The sequence below is a fragment of the Cydia fagiglandana genome, chromosome 22, assembly GCF_963556715.1.
Source record: "Cydia fagiglandana chromosome 22, ilCydFagi1.1, whole genome shotgun sequence".
NCBI classification, from domain to species: domain Eukaryota; kingdom Metazoa; phylum Arthropoda; class Insecta; order Lepidoptera; family Tortricidae; genus Cydia; species Cydia fagiglandana.
The window spans coordinates 11,799,740-11,820,905 of NC_085953.1; the positions used below are offsets into that span (position 1 = coordinate 11,799,740).

Sequence of the window (21,166 nt, forward strand, 5' to 3'; positions counted from 1 at the left end):
CCTTAAGCCTTAAGGGTGTGAAAAGGGAGGTGGAAATTTGTATGGGCATCCAATAACCGCTGAACCGATTTAGATAAAATTTGGCATAGATATTTTGAATCCCGGGGAAGACCATAGGGTCTTTTTATTCAAAAAAAAATCTCTCAAAAGTGAAAAGGAAGGTGTAAGATTGTATGGGAAATCAATAACGGCTGAACCGATTTAGATGAAATCTATGTCTACATCTTTGATTTAGTTGGAAATGATACTAAACTTGACATAGAACCTATACTTTAAAAAATATTAACCTCAGACGTCACCGACCCCACCCCCCACCTGCATCAAAAATCTGGGTGGCTCCACTTCTTAAATACATTTTAGGAACACAAAGATTGATTCTACCAAAGGAAATCTCTTATTCAGTGAACGCCGTATTTGACTTTTTTATGGCTTGAGCACACTCCACTATATGCCATAATGCTTCTGCTGTTGTCGGAAAAGTGCAAAATTCTCGTTTCGGTCTCTCTCACTGAGGGTTCCACACTTTGAGGTAATAATAAGTAAACCTGTGAACCACCATAGTCAACGCGGCCATAATGTAATTCCCGTAAAGTTGCCAACATTAATAACTACAGGACAAAAGCGACCGAAGTGTTTTTGACACTTTGCCGGGGTCAAATTAAATGACAACTTTGAGGGTCAGAAGAAATTGTTTACGGTGCCTATTAAATAGTGATGTTTCTGTATTTTACCATTTAAATGATATTTTTGGTCTAAATTTCTTTTTATACCTTGTAACAAATCCTTAAAAGCTGACCTCTTAATCATTTCAAGTAAAATATAATAATCTTTTTAAATTGTGATACTTCATTAAGATGAGAGTCTCTTCCTTAAATCATAATCAACAGTCCAATAAAAGTGAAAACGTCTTCGATAATTTTTCTCGATTTTCACAAATTGCACGTTTAATCTGAACTTTGCCAATAACAACTCTATGACGATAGCATTAAAGTTCGTTTTGAAACGTAGCTAACGCCAGCTGCCGGTCTACTTAATAATATAAAGAATGTTCTTAAGAGGAGGCTAACGCAAAAATTTAATTTTATATTGAATTTTTACAGGTTTTAATATAGGACAAATGCCATGAAAAAAAAACACTTAAACTTTTATTGACGTGCACTTATTGACCGAGCAAAAGCGAAAGTCTTTGTTTCTGTTTTGGCAAAAATGATTTCGTATAAATGCACAAAATAAACAACATTTTTTGTGATCTTCACAAATAAATGTATTTTATCACGATCAAATATCGTCTAGAAATATTAGATACCTACTTTGTAAGAGATATCCAGTCTCTAAATGTCGAATTACACAAAAAAAACGAAAACCGGGCAAGTGCAAGTCGGACTCGCGCACGAAGGGTTCCGTACTATAATGCAAAAAAAAGGCAAAAAAAAAACGGTCACCCATCCAAGTACTGACCCCGCCCGACGTTGCTTAACTTCGGTCAAAAATCACGTTTGTTGTATGGGAGCCCCACTTAAATCATTATTTTATTCTGTTTTTAGTATTTGTTGTTATAGCGGCAACAGAAATACATCATCTGTGAAAATTTCAACTGTCTAGCTATCACGGTTCGTGAGATACAGCCTGGTGACAGACGGACGGACGGACAGCAGAGTCTTAGTAATAGGGTCCCGTTTTACCCTTTGGGTACGGAACCCTAAAACGATTAATATAGTGATTATAACAAATTATAGGTAGCTTAAAAACTATTAATAGCCGTCCAAAATGTTCCCAAAACAATGAACGCGTGGGTTCCATTCCAAATGCTGTGATTTATCTAAGTAGGTTTCTTGCCATCAACATAACGGCGTCTACACAACCTCCATTTCAGAAATGGGGTAAACGTTAGAAATTAATTTTATACGGGGCCTAAATCACCCCGTAACTTTTAGGCCCCTTAACGGACGTTTATTGTGGCATAAAACATCAAATTTAATTTTTCACGGGCGGGGAGTGTTCTAAATCAGCCTGTAGTCGCAGTACTGTTATTGTGAGCAGTATTTCGACTAAAACTATGCGGTTATGAGTTGAAAATCCGAGAAAATAATTGCAACAAACGTGAGCTAACTGTATGAACGTTATATTGTTGTATAACACTAATTCTCGAGCTTCATACACATATTTGTTTGGTGAAATAAAAATACATACATGCTGTTGAGCTCTGAATCCGAACGCTGCCTCAAGGCCGATACGCACGCCGTTTAGGATGCCTAGCCAAGATGAAAATCGGTTACGTCGCTAACGAAACGGCAATCTGTCATATGTGTCAACTCTTCCATTTTAGTGCGACAGAGAGACAAGTGCGTGTCGTTCGCTACGGTGTGCGAGCGGTAAACATCTATAGTTATATCTCTTACGTTCTTAGCGCTGACACGCTCACACACAGCGGGCGAGCGGATCCACATCAGCATGATAACAGCTTGAAATCAGTCAAAATACTGTCCACGAAACTAGTGCTGTGCTGCGGCGAGGGTTGTTTTTATTGCACTTCTGGTTTATACTAATTGTCGTTCGGACGGTTACGGTTACTGCGCGTCTGATCGGTAAATTTTAAAGTATGGCGTTATTCTATGAGTGTGATTGCGTTTGTATATTTGGCGTCGGCAAATTAGAATAGCACGACTGATTCGAATTTCAGAGTTATTGAGACAAAAGGTACAAACCCGCGTGCCAACGCAATTTTTTTTTATTCAGAAAAGTATGGTATATTTTAAAACTTATATTAGGTTCGCCAAACTTACATTTAACGTCGAAATGATGCACTCATTTTCATTTTTTTTTCCCGCGGTGTGCCTTATTTGTTGTTTCCTTCTAAGGGTGCCTTAGAGGATATAACCAACGGAGACGCCATGTCTATAATTTTCGGTACAAAATATTCTGCCGTTTTTTGCGGGGGAGGGGCACATCAAATGTATAGGTACATCATGTCAGATAAACGTCAGTCCATACATGTGGTTGACATGTGGTTGACCATTGGCCGCCTATTTTCGACAAAGGGGAACGCCTGTTAATGACCACTCCGTTTGGTTATATTCTCTAAGAAGGGTGCCCGTTAGCTAGCGCGGTTGCACGGAGCGGGTGATGTGAGCGGATTGTATTGTGATTGTAAGAATTGTATGAGCGCCGCTAACTGATTGCGTGTTACGGATTTTGTCTACAATGGCACCCGCGCCATCTAGCGGACACCCTAATTTCTTGGCTTTACGCCTTCTTAATGGATTATAACTATGCCAAAGTAGGTAAACGGGGGCAAAGGTCGTATGCATGTAAAAGCTTGTGGTGACATAAGCACTGTACAGTTGCGAATGACCGCATTGCCCGCATTCCGCTGCCGTCATCCGACACTCCCTGCTGAATGAAGGTACAAACGGCAACAGTCTTAACTGTCCGTCGGTGGACCTTATGCCATTTGTAATAAGGTTTACTAACTGTCAGTTAACTGTGTGGGAGAACTTAGATTGCAAAATTAAAGCTAATGTTGCAATATAGCGGCGCGACATTTCTGCCGCGAATGTAAAAAATTCGAATCGGAACATCGATTTTGACATACTTTATAAGTAACCTACGGGTAGTCTGGAATAGATCGATTGTTATTAGGAATAGGCGCCTTTTGCTGCCTAGTGCAGTTCTTTTAAAATACAGAAAACTCTTAAGAAGCCACTGAAGGGACCACCACTTCAAAAACGCGTCTTAAGCAAGAAAGCCGAGAGAAAGGTATGAAAATAAGTTACAAAATGGAAGGAAATCGTATTAAACGTGATCTTACTATAAAAGGGTACAGGCCGCGTAGCCAAGATGCCGATCGCTTACGCTCCGTAGCGATCGAAACGCAACTGTCACTGTCGCACTAATATGGAAGTGTGATAGAGAGACATAATGGTTTTCGTTGTCGAAGCGATAGCGATTGTAACCTCGGCTAGGCCGGCTGTATTTACAACTTACCGGTTTCGGGCCATGTGCAGCGAAGGGGTTAATCCTAATCCAAGTTTTAGCCGACACGCAGTCCTTAATTTAAACACTGCATAATTGCATATGCATGAGGCGGAATGCATGCGATAGCGCTACTTTATGTAAAAGAGTTCGCTAGTACTTTAAATAGTGGAAACTGCACTTTATTAGGTTAATTCTGTTGGTTGAAAATCCAGTAAAAATAATTTTGACTCAAACATGCGAATTATTGCGTCAAAAAGGAGACAAAAAGGTCCCTAAGGGCCCCCCCCACATCTGGCGTCTTTGGAGCGTCGGCGACTGTCGGCGACGGTCCAGCGCTATGGAAAATGACGTCGCTGCGCAGTTGCGGCCATAGAATTGTAGACGCCGACGCTCGAAAGACGCCAGATGTGGGGGGGGGGGGGCCCTTAGACCCTTTTGAACCTTAGGTATAGAGTTAAGAGAACTACTCACCGGACGATTAATTGCGTCAAAAAAATGGGTGACTTTCGGCCCAATTCTAACTTTAAGATACGTCGATTAATAGATCTAGAAACGATATGGTTCAGATATGTCAGTGTCAATTTTGACGCTTCTTCAAACAAAAACGTTTGATGAAACCCGTTTTGATATATTTAAATTTCTGTTTCTCACGGATGTTTTATTTATTTATTTTAAACTTTTTGCACATACAAAAAGTACAACAGGCGGACTTAATGCCGTTATAGGCATTCTCTACCAGTCAACCAGTCAGTTTTGTTATTAAAATACAGGTATGTTTACATTGTTTACGAGTAGATGCTAGACACAAATGTACTGTGACAATGTTAGTAGGTTTATTTTATATATTTTACCGAAAACTATGCGAATCGCTAATCTAGCTCAATCTCGGTCCCTATAGTGTTAACACGGGTCCGGTAAACAAATTAGGATATCTCTCGGGTTTGTACGAGGCCACTGGGTCGAGTAGTGATGGGACACGCTTAGTTAGTAACTAAAATAACCTTTTACAACAAGTTACTGTAATTTTATGTCACGCTTTTATTCCTGATTGTACTTTTCATATGCATGTCTGTCAAGTACTTCTTGAGAGCTTTTCTAATGAGCCTAAACTCGATGTGTTTGTGTTCTTCCATTAAGGAGTTTCTTTGGTTACCTTCCGACTGCATCATCAGATCAGCTTTATGTTAGGATCATACGTCGGACTCCAGCGGGCATTTTCGTGGCATGTCAGAATGATAGGTAAGGTTCGCAAATCAATCAATTCACTTTCGAGTATTTGTACTTAGTATTTGGTACCTAGTATTTATAATGTGAAATTCCAAATATCATAGCAACTAACTACGTTATTTATAAACTTGGACTACACATAAGTCAAAATGGCGAAAAAGTTCGTTTGGCTTTATCCGTCACTCAGCCAATAGCAGCTGTGAGAAAGGAACAAAACAAATGAGTTAACTGGGCATGTCAAGTTCTATGAACACGGCTCTAAGGCTGTACGTTAGTAAGGTGTTTTTTTTTTATATCCTTTAAATTTTAAATAAAAATAAGATTGAATAGTCTGTGTTATATTTGATTTAATTTACATTCATGAACAACAGTCATAATGACGCATGTCAGCTATTTATTTGTTTTTTAAGTGGCCACTTCAGTGGGCTATCAGTCATCACTTCAAAGAGTATTTACACATTAAAGATGAATAAATGATAACGGGTAATTAATTTAATTAACTATGTTACAAATACTAGGTACATTATAATGTAGATGTAGTGTAGATGTAGTCTAGTATGTAGTGTAGGTACATTATAATACTCGTAAGTTAAGATTTTTTTGTAAACCTTACCTTGCCCTCAAACTGCCCGCTATAGTCCGACGTTTGGTTAGGACATTATTGCATTGTCAACGGAATTATAGTAGTAGGTACCTACTCCAAATTTCTGAATTTAACTTCAATTTAACTGAATCAACCATCAGGAAGTGGCTGAAATTAAAGTTACATTACAAACAAAGAAAGAAAAAAAACTTTAGTGAAGCTTCTGGGCGAGCTCGCTCCATCGTAGGCCACGTCTACGCCTCGGCTAGTCTGTGGCCATGAGTAAGCCCATTCGAAAAAAAAAAAAAAGTAAAGTGTGTAAAAAGAGAACCCACTTCAAATACAGCTTACTATATTATGGTTTTCATCACCAGTTCCACTACATACAATTCAACTAATGAGACTTTCCGAAAGCATTTTCACGTCATCAAGTCAGGATCTAAAGAAAAAATAAAAAGATAAGCTAAAGTAATAATTTTATACTATAAATGGAACCTAAAAAACTTCTCTTAACCTAAAAAGAAAACCACATTTCGGTTTCGGTCACACAGCACATCACTAGTCCACAAACTCACGACAACTATACCATCCCTTTAACCCTTCTACTTAATGCCATCCCGCCAACTTTAGTTTTAAATTCAGTGTTGACTTTGCCCTGAATTTAATAGGCCATATTAACGGATTTAGGGGCGTTATAAGCTCTTAGACTAGATTAGTACGGCTCGCCCTTAAGAAAACTTAATTTGTTTAATACTGTCCCTCGGATGTTGGGTGAAATACCCCGATTTTAGGGTTGTTCATTAATCTTATTTTAGTTGGTTGTATACTTCATTCCATATAACATAAGACTGTAGAAAGTGACAGACCCGGAGATTCTAAAGCTTGCCTATGAAATTGTAGGTACAGCAATCAACTTCGATTTCGATACAACGATTTCGATATGAACGATTCTTCTTCCTCGCGTTGTCCCAGCCTTTGCCACGGCTCATGGGAGCCCGGGGTCAGCTTGGAAAGTAATCCTAAGAATTGGCGTATTAGGCGCTAGATTTTACGAAAGCGCCTGCCATTTGCCAACCCAGAGGGGAAACTAGACCTTATTGGAATTAGTCCGGTTTCCTCACGATGTTTTCCTTCACCGAAAAGCGACTAGTAAATATCAAATAATATTTCGTACATAAGTTCCGAAAAACGCGACCTCCGGATTGAAGGTCGCACGCTCTCACCGCTAGGCCACCAGCGCAACGTTTATTTATTTATTCTATAGAACGGATTATAATTCGCTTGGTGAAAATGTCTGACGGGTCAGGTCTTAGAGAATCATTTCCGAGACAGACTATGTATCATTGTTACATGTATTTTTCTTCCAACAAAACCTTTTCTATGCAAATGAGACTCCAGGTCATGCGTAGAGCCTCATTCTCCGTTAATATGAAAAGGACGTACCTTCGTAGAGAAAGCAATGCTCTAACGCCGTTGTATATAAAAACTTATAGTGATAGTAGCCCGTACATAGTTGTCGTTCCAGTCTCTAACTGAGCACGAGCGAGTTGATGTCGTCCAGTCTAAGAACGCCCTTTCATTAGTATCATATATGTAGTTCGGCCAGCGAATCATTATCGAATGACTGATTTTTGTTGTCAAATAGCAGGCTTAGTGCACTAAACATAGATTTGGGTTTCAGAATAACGGATTATATTAAAATTATTTTAAAACTGTTTCCTCACGTATAGTTGAAGGGATGTTTACAAAAACAACATAACTATGAAGCATTTGAACAAATTAAATTATTTTCAGAAAATATTATTTACTTTTTATTTCAGTTAACAACATAACTGCTTAGAGCGGTTGACACTTTTTTAAGAACATTGTTAATCGTTTCAGGTGTCAATCAGTGTAGTCAGTTATGTTGTTTTTGTAAATATCCCTTCAATTAATATGCTAAAAATACGAAATACCATTTACGGGATGACTCCATATTTCTATCTATTTACGTGACATAAATCCCTGAAAATCACTCCGGTCATAATATGTTACGTTATGGTATGAAAACTTTACTTTTTTTTAATTTTCTGTACTTATCACAGTACTCACAATACAGGTGATAGGTACCGAAAATTAGCGATACAGGTAAACTAATTGTTATAATCCCTAGGTCACACAGTGGCGGCTGACTCGACTTTCTCACGCTCGCGCCAGCAATACTAATTCCCGGCCTGTTGTATATCGCAATAGGGGAACGAGACTGGAAAGCATTGCGGCACGGCGGAAAAGGCCGGTTTGCCGGCTTTTATCTAAATTACTTGCTCACATTTGTGGCTAGGTTAATCTTGGCTGGAGATTTACTAGGGATTGTACACATTTTATGGCGATGCGTAAATACCTGGAGATCTTTTCAAGCTTACAATGTAATATTAAATCTATGTGCCTTACAATCATGCTTGCACTCTTGGTGGGAGAGGGAAGCAATGAGATTAATATCAAATCATTTTTACATTTATATTTTGAATACATATCCAGTGGCACATGGCTTAATAAGGTAATTGCAAAAAAAACATAATCATATTAATAATACCTACTCGTTGGTAACACAGATGTTTTTAATCTTGCAGCAAGACATTTTAAACGAAAAATTTCTTGCTGCAAGGTAAAATCGCAGAATAAAAAGTTAGGTATAGCATCATAAAGAACTCCACAGAAGTTTACCGAAAACACGTAGTATCTACACTGAAATCACGAAAACGGGTCAATACGTTAAAGAATATCCGGTCAAGCCACACTGATCCAATTTAAATTAAGGACCAGCAACAAATCATAGACAAACATTTCCCGAGAGATTTATTATCTTCCAGCATAAAATTAATGTACGACGCCCCTTTTTCTTCACACTCCTGAATTAAGTATTGCATAAAGTTTTTGCTAGGTCCAAACTAGAGATGCAACGGATAGTTGTTTGGCCGGATACCGGATATTCGGCCTAACCGTCGGCCGAATATTCGGTATCAGGCCGGCGAATATTCGGCCGGCGGAACTATACCTTCATTTCGGTTTTTCAGGTGCGCATTGTGCAGTTTTGACCTGTTTCCTAGTGAACGCGCGGAGCTCGTCAGTTGAATGTTTAAATTGTTTTAAAATTTAAAATAATAAACGACTACGGTTATGACCGTGACTGTTTCTTAAATCCAAATTGTTTACTCCGATCAAAAATCAAGCAATGTTACTATCCGGTGTCCGGCCGTATATTAAAATAATGGCCGGCTAGGCTGGACACCGGATAGTAACCGAATGTCCGGTGCGTCTCTATTCCAAACTCTGTTCCAACAACCTAATTTATGCGGCTAACCCCGTGGTTAATATTTCCGAGACGTTACAAAAGTTTGCACCGCAGATTTATTGAAGTTGTTTGACACTAAACTATGGCGGTTAAACATGTAGAGAAGTTAGTTATGTGCTTTGCTCGCCTATTTTGGCACGTTGTAAACTTTACACGGTATTCGAATGGCGGCTAATACTGTAGCGTTGACACTTGACACGGGAGATGTTACTGTAATATGGGGCATTATCTATGAAAATTGTCGATGGCGCTTACGCCGCACAGCGGACCGCTTAAATGAGTCCTCGTCTGCGCGGTACGGGGGCGACGGGGTAGGACGACTAAGGGTGTGGGCGGCAGGCGTACGGCGCCCGCACCTTCCCCGCCGCCCTTAGTCGTCCTACCCCGTCGCCCCCGTACCGCGCAGGCGAGGACTCATTTAAGCGGTCGGTCTATAGCCGGTTGTAAAGTTGTCTTCGTTAGATTGAATTGTTAGTTTTATTTGTAAAATTGTTGATGTTATTATTTTTGCTTGTATGTAAATTCAATGTTGACGTGTAAAAGTGCCCTTGTGGCCTATTTGCTGAATAAATGTTGATGTTTGATGTCTTCATCGAAGCTACGAGACGCAAAACGCACGATTTCTCTAAATTGTACGAAAATGCGGATACGACACTGTAATTCAGTACCCATCGTATTTAATCTCCAGCAAAAAAGCAAGTTAATTTGACGTCGGAGCGACCCACGCAAATGTTCCCAATTAGTCTAATTTTATTAATTACGCCCATCAGCTCGTCTCCTTTGTGTTTGTCTCGCTAACTGCGATAAAAATACTTTTCTTCACTTCCGCCTCTAGGGCCATTTGTGTTTTTAAAGATGCAGATAAATATACAGGTTGAAAATTTATATGACTCATAAAAAGTCTAAAAACCAAATATACCATTCGCCATTTGTACATTGTGCATACCTACTGGGTGAAACATTTGTAGGGACTGAGCTGAAAGGATAGTTTTCTAAGTGGTCGACAATAGAGTTATTTCAATCGTAAAGCTGGATTAAAAAGTAAAACATAATCATAAAATTTTTGTACGAGGGTTGCACTGAAAATGTCGGGAATAGAGAAAACTGTCGCATCTAGACAGTCAATCTTTATTTTAATGCATACTTAAACTCAAACTGACCACGCATATAAATTTTCTTTTGAAAGTAATCATTCTGTAATGCACACGGCTCATAATCCCAAAGTCCTTTTTGTATGGCGATTTTGGGGCCTTAGTGGTTTTGTATGAAATTCGTGGAGTAGCCAACGGAATTGAAGTTTTTTTTACATATATATGTATATAAAAGATTTTTTACTGTTGTCATATGAATATTTAGGAATGTCGAAATCTGCCGCTATGCAACTTTTTTGGCAGTCTTTTTAATTAACAGCACAAATGCGATTTTAATTTTTGACGTCGCTTTGGAATGACATGCTTCTTTAAGATCACCCATGGGATAAAATGAAAGTGACTTTCATATTTAATTCTAACTGCAAACGAACGTACGATGAATTCTAGTTCATAAAAAAATAACAGAAGCCCTTTGTAACTTTTATTTGTTCGCTGAGGGCATATTGAAAACCGTTTAAAAATATGATTCGAAAAATCACTTGGTCAAAAATTCAAATAATGTTCGACATACAATTTTCAAATTGCCAGTAATTCTTAAATACAAATGACAACCAAATGGAATATACCTTAAAAGTTTTATAAAGAGTTACATTTTTATAAATTATATGCCTCTTTCTATTATGTTATTTCTAAGTGTCCCATTCCCGACATTTTCAGTGCGACCCTCGTATTAGTGAAAACCCTACAAAGTTATTTAAGTACATTTAAAAATTGACACATGTCATGTCATTAATAGGATCTTCTTGCTAGGGTTGAAACATACAGATTTTTGGTACATGAAATTTGGTACAGAGATAGTTTCAGGCCTGAGAAAGGACATAGGATAGGCTAGATTTATTAATCATCATTATCATCCCACGCGGACAAAGTCGCGGACATAATCTAGTATATTATAAATAAGTTATGGTTTTTTTAATAAAACGATGCCTAACCATAGCTATTTTTGTTTCAGGTACACAACACAATTTCTACTGGAATGCGTTCAGAAACCAAAGTCACCTAATTTGCTAAAAACGAAACAGTCTGTTGGCGTAACTTTTTTATTAAACAAATTTTCAATGTTGGCTGAATTTGCCTGCCGGTGCCAATTGTTGCGCTGTTTTATTTTTCATGCGCGCGTGAATTCAAAATGTTTTTTTTTAGAATATAGTTTTATGGTAGAGTAGTGAATTAATGAATTCTATTTTTTTCATACTTAATGTTTCTTTTTTAAGTTACTGTTTTGAGCATAAATTATTAATAAACTAGATAGCCGCAAAACTTGTGAAGTGTAAGTTTATATATACCTATATTTTTGCACTTTAGTAGGTAGCTGATAACATGGATATAGTCTCTCAGTATATTTTTAAATGATGTAAGAATGCTCTGTTTACACATGTCAAAAGGCGTATACAGTCACCTGCAATAATATGTTACTCTTCGAAGGCCGCAAAAATATGTGACACACTCTTATGGATCTACAAATAAGATGGTGTCAGATATTTATGCGGCCTTCGTTGTGTAACATATTATTGCAGACGACTGTACATGTAGGTGTAGCATTTGTGCCCGACTAATCCTAGATACTTTAATAATTTAAGACGAAACAGGAGCTGAGATTTAAGTATTTTAGGTAAATATACCCGTCTCGCTAACGGAAGCGGCTCCTAAAACTAGTGCGATAAGGACAAGGCGAAAAATCCTGCGTAAAATCAGAAAAATCGAGGTTTCGTACTCTACTGTTTCCTCCTCTAAAGCTTAATCAATCGTAACCAAATTTGGAAATCTTAATGATTACTTATGAATTATGAAATTATCTGTGTCGGACCGTTTTGCTTTTTTTGATATTTTTGTTTTTTAAGGCGCTAGAGCCCTTCAAAAATGAGAGGCGTGATATTCAACACTGATATCAATAATTGATATCCGAGCTACTTCTCATATCGTAAAGCATAACGAAGTGGCACCGAAATCAAATCCGTTGACTGTACATTTGAGGCAATCTATGATTTACATACACAATTCGATAACGCAATTCAGACATGGGATCCGCCATATCAACGCCATCTACCGTGACATTGATCTAAACTTCCCTGCAACGTTATTAGTCGCATCATGGAGTGCACCCGACGTAGTTAATCAACTTTGTCAAACGTTGCATGTGCATCAACTATGGGCCCGATTCGGATTTTGACATAGATATCTATTAGATATGTTTAAGACATCACCAAGATACGATAACGATATGTTTAAGATCTAGCCTGTCAAATTTGACATTTGCGCGATTCTAGAGATACTCTTGAACGATTTCCACAGGATATGACTTAGAGTTCCAATTCACATCTAATAGATCTATACTCTATCTAACGTAAAAGTGACATTGGTTGCCCGAATTGCACTGCAAAATAGAATTAGTTGATATCTAAACTATAACTTATCTAGAATGGATCTAGTACGTGTCGTCTCTTGTGAATATCTTGAAGTTCGAATACGGCAGTATGTGTAGTAGAGACAAGGGTAGCTAATGAACATGGTGATGTGATGTTTGGTACAGCGTGTCGTGTATTTGAACAGGTACATGACAAAACGATATTAGTACATTACGATACAAGTACGAAAAGTGGGAAATTCGCAACGAGTGGCGATAAATAAAAACACGACCGAATGGAGTGTTTTAAATCGACACGAGTTGCGAATTACCTATTTGCACGTGTGTTGTACAACGTTTTATAGTACATATGGCCGTTTAAATTTTCGATATACGCACGTGATGATAGTGCTTTGTTACCGCACTAGGGCGGTAAATTAGTAACATATGTACTGTAAACATATAAAACCGGGCAAGTGCGAGTCGGACTCGCGCACGAAGGGTTCCGTACCACAATGCAAAAAAAAGCAAAAAAAAACGGTCACCCATCCAAGTACTGACCACTCCCGACGTTGCTTAACTTTGGTCAAAAATCACGTTTGTTGTATGGGAGCCCCATTTAAATCTTTATTTTATTCTGTTTTTACTATTTGTTGTTATAGCGGCAACAGAAATACATCATCTGTGAAAATTTCAACTGTCTAGCTATCACGGTTCGTGAGATACAGCCTGGTGACAGACGGACGGACGGACGGACAGCGAAGTCTTAGTAATAGGGTCCCGTTTTACCCTTTGGGTACGGAACCCTAATTATGTAACTGTGTCCGATCCGATATCGGATGTAGGTTCCTACATCCACATTGTCTTGATGATAGAGGCTTTGTTCAGATATTTGTGAAGACCTTGGCCGCTCCAATATATCTGATGGCAACGTTACAATAACAGGTCCGGCAGTACAGATTTAGTGCTTAATTATTTTCCTTCGTATTTTCACGGAAACGTACGAACGTGTCTTGCTATTTCCTCAGTCTCGGTACAAAAAGTACTGAAGTAGCATGACGCATGACAAATATGAACCTTTCGGAAAAAATACGAAGGACACAAGTATCCACTACACCTGTACAGACTGATAATCATCATCATCTCAGCCATAAGACGTCCACTGCTGAACATAGGCCTCCCCCTTAGACCTCCATTCGTACCCATCCAGCGTCCTCCAGCGACCTTAACAAGGTCGTCTGGCCATCTTGTCCATGTGTGGACGTCCTACGCTGCGCTTGCTAGTCTGTGGACTGATTATAATGAACTGAAAATATTGTTCAAAGCTTTTAACCGTTCTATGCTAGTCTTAATTTTAACGCTATTTTTGACATAATTAAAGAACAGTAAAAACTGCTAGCTCTAGAAACCTTCATTAAAACTAAGCGTATTAAGCCAGCTTTCCTTTATACACTCAAGAGCCATAAAAAGGGTAACTTCGTACGGTATTTTCCTTACAATTTAAACTTTTTTCATTGTTCTGGGGTGTATTATTAAAGCAAACCGAGGTTTTATGTTGCAAATGAATAATTTAGTTGCAATATTCAAATTGCAATGGCGGACCGTTGAGACTGACCGATCGATTTTACACTCGAGCGCTATTAAAAGTGGTCAGCTTATATGGAAGTTTATATAGAAAGTGACCAGTTTCATTGCTGTTGAGTGTAGGTATCGGAGGCTTTTATTTAAATTAACATTTAATTATTCACAGTTAGAATAAAGTGGTTTTGTTAATTGGGTGAGATCCCTCCAGTCTAGAATCTTCAGATATAAATAAAATGCACATGAAGCATTTTTACGTATAATTAACATAAATAAAAATGCAATTACGAGAATTTGCCAAAGATTTTCTTCAAACAAAAACGTCACTTTTAACACTGACATATCTAATCCATATCGTTTCAATATGTAGTATTTGACGTATCTCATTGTTCGAATACGGCTGTGAATCCTTAGACCTATGTTCATGATTTTTTTTGAGCAAAAGTTGTCTAATCAGGTTTTGTATCTATGTAGTTACAAGATTAGAGTTAGAGCCTCAAGATTGCTATTCATATTTTTTGGCAACCGTATTATGAATATTATGATCTAAAAAAGCGTTACGGTTTTTCAAAAACTCAGTCGGCTGAAACCACCGTACCTGAAAATTCACTTCAGGATTCTACGCTGGCAAAATCGCTGGAAGAAGCTAGTATTTCCATTAAACCATCAGTAAATTTAACTAGTTCGTTCCAGCTCACCGCTATGCGGTGGAAACCGGTTCGAGCCGGAATTTTCCGGTTATATTCCAGAATTTTCCGGGATTACCGCCGGTGCGGTGCGGCGCATCTGCATAGATGCTATTCAGATTATGATCGATGCTGCGGTTTCAGTTGGGTTGGGATTCTGTCTGTTCTGATGTGAATGTAAATTTACTGTTGCTGTTAGGGATATCAAAATGGATGTACTGAAATACATATATCAGTACGTACGAAACAAATAGGGACCCGGTACGGCCCTAGTCGTGACTCGGGTCGGGTTACCAGATACAAATTTAGAATTTCCTGACAAAATTCCTGATTTTCGAATATTTTTCCAGATTTTCCTTTTGACGACGATGACGACGACTAAATTCTTATTATATTGTTATCTTTGCAAATGCGAATATTAGAAAGGTACCTAATTTACAAAAAAGTATCAATTCAATAAATTCCTGACATTTCCGTGTTCCGTCCCCATTCCTGACAAAAGGCCAAAATTCCTGACATGCTAGGAAAAATTCTGTCATCTGGCAACCCTAGACTCGGGTGCGGGTGGCTAGACTCTGACCACGCTAACTATGCACAAACTTGCCAATAAGAACGCATATGTACGAGTATAGGAATAAGCTTCCATCCTAGCCCTGGGCTCTGGATTTGTCACTTTTTCTTTCATGTAGGTATGAACATCTATAACAGTTTACTTGTGTTTATTTGTGTTATTTTAAGTAGTAACACGTGTTTCTACTTAAAAATAACATAAACCAAAATATTTTTATAAAATTTTATTTGTTTCCTACTTATAAAATTGTTACATTTAGAAGACTACTTACTTTTATGGATGAAAAGAAAATGTCTCAAATAAGTGTTAAGTATAATGTGGCAGGATTTTATCTCGGGTCGATCTCTGTGTTGATATGTAGAAATAGGGTTACCAGATGACAGGAATTTTCCTGACATGTCAGGAATTTTGGCCTTTTGTCAGGAATGGGGATGGAACACGAAAATGCCAGGATTTTTTTGAATTGATAGAGTTTTTTATAAAGTACCTTTTATTTATTTAAATTGACCCAAAAACTTAGTATAAAATAATAAATGTCACCCACTCAACTTATAAAATAAAATAATGTAGGTAAAACATCTTGTTTAATCGAAGTAAACTTATCTTCTTCTGATATCGGCTCAATCGGGTGGCCATCGCTAACGGTTAGACCCCCCCCCCCCCCCCGTGTCGTCGTCAAAAATAAGAATGTCAGGAAAAATATTCGGAAATCAGGAATTTTGTCAGGTAATTCTAAATTTGTATGTGGTAACCCTATGTAGAAATAAAGATCAGACCACACAGTATGTGAAAATGATAGCTATTTTCTTCATTATGTAAGCATGCATCATAATTTTACTATACTTTCTCAAAATATACCATATAATATATTACCTACATATTTAACTATTAAGCGAAACGTATCATCGAATTATCGTGGACCGGATACGCGGTCTCCAGGGAAATTAACTTCCTATCGATACGGCCGGGTTATATACTGGACTGGACATGTTTACCATCTTATGAGACTATATAATATGTGTTATTTCAACCTTTTAAGCATAGGCCTCTCTTCGCATACGTTACTTGTCCCGGTCCTGTGAATTTACTTCATCTACTAGAAGAGGCCCGCAATCTTCCGAATGTCGTTACCTCGTTAGGTAACGGAATCCAGGAGCTTCTTTAAGCTTCTGAAAGGTTGATATGATGATGATGATATGTGTATTATGATGAGTAATTTAAAGTACTGGCATCTTGATTTAGATTTCAAGAGACGCGCTTACCTGACGCTACTTTTATAATACATACTACAAATGCTAGAAAAGCAGAGCCTTTTATTTGATATTTCAAACAAAAAATCACTTTCTTAGCATTTTCAAAGGTATTCAAATAATATTTTTTTAGCTATAAGACCACCTGTTTACAGCCTCTACCTTTATTTAGGCCGTTATCGCACACCGAAATCAAAGAAAACAGTAGGTACCAGTAGGTCGTACTGTTTTTGATTTCGGTGTGCGATAACGACTATAATGTTATTAATGTTATTATATCCATTTATCTACGTGACAACATTAACACGCTAACTACAAACTTACAAATAGTTCCTAATTGACTAAAACAACATTTATGATGACATAATGTTGTCGGTGACATCATGAGATTATGACGTATGATGATGGATGTTCAGATGACTTTAACAAACTACATTGAGGATTTTAAACTTTATACCAGGGCTCGGAACCGGTATTTTTTTTAAACCCCGAAATAGCCCAATATTTTGAATTATTTCATGCTCTTTACGTAGGACTAAATCATGTATTTAGGTAACAACTTTGTATTATTAGATTCTCCCATTAAAAATTAAATAATAAACCAAAGAACGGAAAAGAACGTAATAATACCGGTATTTTTGTATGGACCAAATACCGGTTTCCGACCCCTGCTTTATACGTAGGTACACATTTCGTAATAATGTTTCATGGTAATAATTGTAGATTTGATACCAATTTAGCACACCTTAGCAGCATCTAGCTAATGAAAAACTGACTGAAGAAAAAAAAAATGTCCCTTAAGGCGCTCTTATACTTGAGTTTTACGTTTCCGAGGGGGTGAAGCAGACGAGTGGTAGAACAGGCGGGCGGGCGCCCCGCGCGCCCCGCCGCATCATTCCCGCGCAGCACGCCTACATCCTTATTCTGGCGCCATCGGTATTCTGAATATTCTGATTTGTCAGTTCCGGGATTTTTTCCGGCAATTAATATCGAATAAGGTTTATTGGCAAATTCGTATTTTAATGAGTACTTAATGAAATTATATACAATATGAGAGTATACCCCGACAAACTAAGAACCTAATCAAATTATACCACAATTAAATTGCAATTATAGGTTGCACTTCGGGGAGTGTGCCCAAGAGCTACACGAGCTCATTCCACCGTCCCCATTCTACCATCAGACTTTTAGACGCACGGCCGGTTTCCATCCTTACTTGGTAGATATTCCACCAATTCGCACGAAGCGCTTTGCTTCTACTTTCCTTATGCGCACTGCCAAGGAATGGAATTCCTTGCCGGCGTCTATATTTCCGTGTTCTTATAATCCGGCAACCTTCAAATCAAGAGTGAACAGGCACCTTCTGGGCGAGCTCGCTCCATCGTAGGCCACGTCTACGTCTCGGCTAGTCTGTGGCCATGAGTAAGCCCATTCATAATAAAAAAAAAAACCCTTATTATGAGACAGAAATTAGTACTTACCTTAAAAATATAATAGAGTTAGACCAAGAAAATTCTGCAACGATTTTGATTGCACACGCAGTGCAAGTGCTATTTTGAACGACAAACCTTTATGAAATTATGATTAACACTTGCACTGCGTGTGCAAACCAAATCGTCGCAGACTTGGTCTAATTCTAGAAGTCAATTTCGGGCAAGTAGGTATTGAAAATAAGGAAGAATACTGTAGTTCGTTTTTTTTAGCATTAGAAAGTACTTGAAAGAAGGTAAGCGATCTTGACATGTCTTTTAATTGAAAAGCGCTTTTTAAAAATCAGTAACTATTACTTATGAAAGCTTATTTTATATATTAGGACTTTTATTTTATATAAAATCAATCAACATTTGGCATGATGTGTCACATCCCCGTAGCTGCAGGCGTCCATAGGCTATGGTGAATGCGGGTCGTTTGCTAGCTTGCCACCAGTGTGGTATATAAAAACAGCATTTTTTGGAATAAATTTCCATATAGCACGGTACGGACTTGGCGGAAATAAGGTAGAAGTACTAGTGCTCAACGCTGCACTAGTATTCGACACGGGCACTTTATGTCAAAGTGACAAGAATTAAATTTGAATACAGAAAGATCGTCGCCGTTAAAATTTAATCTATATTACTTTGACATAAAGTATAGTGTGTAGCTTTCAAATAGAGCTCAACGGCTAATCCTATTGTCTATTGTCAAGTAAAACCGCACGTGCTACTTACCTGCAAAAATTATTTTGCCTTAATTATTTTATTTGGCACCTGAGCCCGGGCTAGGCCAACGTTCAAAAACCAGTGTAGGTGCGCTCTCCGATAACGCGTCTTTGTTACGCATCTCGATGACACATTTTAGACTGGTTCTGTAGCGTTCGACTCGCCGGCACTCAGTAACCGAAGTACGTATTTTTTATCAGGTGGTTGTGGCACGTAGCACGAGCAGTTTTACTTATCAATAGACAATAGGATTAGCCGTCGAGCTCTATTTGAAAGCTACACACTATACCCATGTCGAATACTAGTGCAGCGTCGAGCACTAGTACTTCTACCTTACCTAATATTAAACACAAAACCATTTTAGGCATTTTTCGACCACTTCCCTTAAAACGCATGTAGGTAACTCGGAAACTAAAAGCGGTGAAATGGTTACCACCATACACTAAACACTCCCACATAGGTATTTGAATCCCGTACACAGATGTTTAAAAATGATTCAATTTGATTAATTTAATAGCCTTTAATAAAATATGTTTACACAATTTATCAATCGTGACTGAATTCCGGATTGGTTAGATGGGTGTGTTTGGCTTTGCTTCCCAAGTTGTTATAAAATGACAATATGACGGACGAATGTCTGAAATGTCACAGTAATTAAGAATTATTTTGCTTTTCTTGCTGCTTTTGTTGAAAAACATTGTGTGTATAACATATTTGCATATTTATACAGTGGTTATCCATTTTATGAAATGTCCACTAAACTAGCAAAGGTCCGACGCTGGCAGTGGCCACGGGCGTACTGGCGCGGGGAATGGGCGCAAGGTATTGCCGCGTAGGGTGTAATTTAGTAGGCAAAAGTTGAATTCATAAAATTATGAATGAAAGGATTAACGTATCGATAAAAAGACCAGCAATAACGAAGATTTACTTAAAAGCTATCGAATGAGGTAAGTTTCATATCCATTTTCGTCGTAGTACTTCTAAAATATGGATCAAAAGACAGCTTTAAGCATGTTTTCAACGTAAGATTATATCGAGAAAATAATGAGCCGTTGTGTTTCTGACAAGCAATAACGTAGTTCAAGGACTAAAGTTATACATACTAGAAAATAATGCATGAAATCCTTGTAAAAGTCTGTAAATATGGTTACAAAACAGCGCATTTTACTACACACCGCGCCTTAAGTGCCCGAAACTTGCGGATTCTGGAGTCTATAATTTCTGGTTACTCCTGAACTCTTAACATAATGTATGGACAATACAGGTCATGTGTAGATATTTCTGACTCTTTCACCGTGTCGATATCATCACTACACCTTATAAAAAACAAACGGCGCAATTCGGAAAATGAATTAGACATTCACTAGATATGAAATAGTAACGATATGTGACGTTCCACGGCAAAAGGTACCTTATGGCGGTTGGCGCTTACGCTATTATTAACGTCGCTCCAATATTATTGCGGCCATAAGGTACCTTTTGCCCTAGAACGTCACATATCGTTACTATTTCATATCTAGTGAATGTCTAATTCATTTCCCGAATCGCGCCGAAAGTCCTCCGCCGCGTCTGCCTGTTTGTGTGTTTGTATGTTCGCGATAAAATATAAACTCAAGCGACCCGCCCCGGCTTCGCACGGGTTAACAAATTCACCTAAACCTTCCTCGCATGCATCAATCGCATGAAAATCCGTTCAGTATAATATTTTAAACTTTCGCGGTATGAACACATATCAACTCACATTTATACTACTTACCACGACCACTGAAACCACCACCACCACCAGTACTGACCACGACCAGTGAAACTTGTGTCGAAACGTCGGTAAATCAAGGTAATTGAATAAAATTCGCGTTAGACCCGTCTATAAATGTGAGTTAATCCGTTCAGTTATTGAGTTTATCGCGAACATACAAACACAAACACACAGATGCGGCGTGGGATTTTGTTTTATAAGGTTTGTTTGTTACGTAATATTTTGTCGCTGTACCCTTAATGGTTATTTTCGAAATAACCCACGCGTTGTTAAGCCCTGAGGGTGTTCCGGAGTTTGCGCCCACTCTCATGCTTTTCAGTTTAGCGTAATGACGTATGGGTTGATGTAATCTTAATGGGTGTTTTTGTCAAAGTGCGCAAATCCATAGGGATTTCGTATTTCAGGATGTTCGTCATATGGCCCATGTTTTTAGGGTTCCGTACCTCAAAAGGAAAAAGGGGACTCTTATAGGATCACTCGTGCATCTGTCTGTCCGACCATTCCTCCCTATTA

General features: G+C 38.2%; 1 protein-coding gene across 2 annotated transcripts in view; it reads left to right on the forward strand.

The window, feature by feature from the left end:
• LOC134675410 (calsyntenin-1) overlaps nt 1-21,166 on the forward strand; it is a 372,645-nt gene that overhangs the window by 69,826 nt on the left and 281,653 nt on the right. The window lies entirely within an intron of this gene.